Raw genomic sequence first — 3348 nt, 5'->3', positions numbered from 1 at the left:
CCATGTAAAGATAAGACCAAACAAGAAAACAAATAACCAAATAAAAATGGACTAGGTGGGGCTGGAGAGATGACTCAATGGTTAAGAAGACTGGCAGCTCTGGGAGAAGACCCTGGTTCAAATCCCAGCACACAATGGTGGCTAACAACCATTTGTAACTCCAGTTCCACGGGATTTGACACCCTCTTCTGACCTCTGCAGCCACTGAAAGACATGGGTGCACCTACCTATATTCAGGCAGTACACTCATACATATAAAATATAATTAAAAAATAAAATAATAGAAATGGACTATGGATTTCAAAAGGAAACAGAAGTTTGGTATAGGTGTTGAACTCAGGGATAAGCACTCTGCAGCCTCTTATTCTTGGCACATTGGCCAGGTGTGGTTCTCCTTGTTAATCACCATCTGTTGCATAAGGAAGCTTCTCTGCTGAGAGTTGAGAGGTGGCTTAATCTATGGGAATAACAATAAGTCATTAGGAGCAGGGAGAGTTCAGCATATACAAAAATGTCATAAATCAGCTAATAGATTTTCTCCAGTTTAACAATTAGAATATACCAATGAATAAAATCATAGGTATTTCAATTCATAATATATAATTTTGTAATGTTGGTCATAGCGCTAGATCTTTAGGATAAATTCTGAGAGTTGGAATTATTGAATCAAAAGTACACCATCTGCAAGTTCTGTTTGCTGCTGCTAAATTGTTCTCTGTGGCTTCAGTCAGTTTCTAAGAATAAATCGAGGTTTTTCTCCTTAAATCTTAACTGAATGAGCAAATTTCAAACAATACATCTTGATCATATTTAGACCCCTCCCCTGTATGCATCTGTCATAGCCCCCACCAGTTTTCATGCATTCTGTCATGAATGTCAAGGTCTATCGAGTCATGTTTCCTTCCCTAGCACAGAATGGGGAAATGGGTGCGAAGCCCCAACTTTAGCTGAGAACCTATTGGCAACTGATGACTACTGGGAGAGAGAGAGTTGGTCTTCTTTAAGGGAGTGATACTAGGTAGGCTGACCAGACTGCAGCGTATAGTCCCACACCAAGGGATCTTAGAGATTTTGTTTCTTTTTTTTTGATAGTTATGCTTTATTGAATAATATAATCTGAGGGAAACAATAAGGGAATAATAAAGAAGGCAGAGAAATTCAGAACAGAGACTACTACACCTGACCACAGCTTCTCAGGGTAATGAGGTTGGCCGTTAGTCCCAACTGGGATCTCCAGAGAGGTGGAGAGGTGCTATGGAGACATTCTGTCTTATAGAAGGGAATTAGAGAGGAAGGGAGAAGAATTTACCTAAGATCTAGAACTTTCCATTGGACATTAGCCCTTCATATGTTTCAGTAGTGTGGTTTTATCACTGAAAAGCTGGTGGGTATTTTAACTGGGGAGTGAAGAGGGAGGGCTAGAAATGGAGAGGGGATTTATAAATAAAGCTTAGCTAGTGTGAAAAACAGAGTCAGCTCAAAAGTCTACTGAAAATTAACATGTACAATATCTCTACATGAGTCCACGTGCATACTGAAGGCTGTATAAGAAGAAACAGTTCCAGACAAGACAAACTGAGTTGTTGGCCAGGGTATCCAAGAGATTCCCCAGATGGTCACATCCCTTGATTATCTCCTAGAACTTGAAGATAAGACCCTGTTGCTGATGACAGAACATATTTCAGATACGAGACTTGGAGGAATGGAGCTGGAACTGACCTGAAAGCATCCTTCCTGAAGACTAGCTCTCATAGATTTGGAGGACACTATATAAGTTGCTAAGGGAGAAAATCAACTGATATTCAAACCCAAGCTTTAAGGACTAATAATCACAGCAATGACAGGCACACCAAACAATATTGGTGAAGTAGTGGCACTTTTATCTTTGGGGTAATCAAGAACTACCTAATTGTATTTAAATCCCAGTCAATGGGAGATAATTCATGTGTAGTACTGTAAACATAGCCAAATACACATGACTGTAGAGGTGATAGAGTTTAGAGAAAACCATACATGTGTCACGTCCCTTGATAAATGTAATTTCTTAATATATGCTAAATATAGGTCCTTATATTTACAGGCAAGTGTGTCAGTCACCACTCAGCAAAGAGTTGATTCTTTTACAATAAGCAGAGACTGTTACAGATTTCCACCACTGTTTCTAAACATCTTTAATAGCAAGTGGGCTTTTACATTTTACATGTTATATAATGGTAGCAGAGAACCATTTTACTGAGCATTTTTCCAATAGTGTTAGAATGAATTTCATTTAATAAATTCATAAATCTTTGCTGAATATTTTTGTGTCTACACAGATCTCTTACTCATGTTTGCCTGTAAGCATTTTCCCTATTTGTTCACAAATTTTAAGGCATAGTATGTCAGTAATATCAAATGCCTTCTGTAATATATGTGTCAAATATTCTCTGCTATATTGGCAATGACATGATCTTTTCAATGAATTAGCATCTATGATATTAAAACTTCTTATCTTATATATGTCACTCATCTTCTTTATTGTGCCTGGAAGTAGTTATAGTAAGGAGTTGATATCCTTTCTTTACATCTAAGTAAGAAGTAATTCACCCAAATTTTCAATTGTTATTTCTTTTTTCCCCTTTAGCCTCTCAATGTAGAGTAAATTTGACATTTTTATATGTTTTGTAAGATGTACATTTAAATTATCTTCTTCCAAATTTTTATATTCTTCATAATTCATTTCAAATTCATTTCACTTCCACAATTCCTATGACTATCATATGTAAGCTCTCACCTCCACTGTAGCCTATTTCTTCAATTTTCATAATTCCATTTTCTTTGGCCATTAATCCTCCCATAGCCCTTTTTTTCATTGTAGACAAGGTTTAACGTTTCATAATTATAACTCCTGTAGTTTTTCTTAGTGTTTTCTCAGGGTAATAATTATAAAATTATTTTCCATATTTTCTGCTATACATGCTAGATTCACATCAGAAATTATTTTTCTCATAACCATACTTGATTCTGAACAAGCTTCTTCTTTTTATTGAGACTGTTTCAAGTTTTTGGTAAATATAGCAAGAATATGTCTCTTTTTTGTCTTTTTGAAGCAGGGTCTCCCTGTAGCTCCAGATGTCCTGGAAATCACTATGTAGAGCAGGCTAGCCTTTAACTCACAGGGATCTGCCTGCCTCTGCCTCCCAAGTGCTGGTATTAAAGGCATGCGCCACCACGCCTGGCGAGAATATGTCTTTTTATAAAAATAATTCCATTGGAAACACAGAATGATTTGTTTATTCATTTTAAGGAGGACATAAAATGTTTATTCAAAAACTTAAAGTTTCTTTTCTAAAAATATATAATTAATAA

The sequence above is a fragment of the Nannospalax galili genome, unplaced genomic scaffold (genome assembly GCF_000622305.1).
Source record: "Nannospalax galili isolate Female #2095 unplaced genomic scaffold, S.galili_v1.0 scaffold1052, whole genome shotgun sequence".
In the NCBI taxonomy this organism is placed as follows: Eukaryota; Metazoa; Chordata; class Mammalia; order Rodentia; family Spalacidae; genus Nannospalax; species Nannospalax galili.
The sequence above is the reverse complement of the archived record's forward strand: the minus strand, read 5'-3'. Positions refer to the sequence as shown.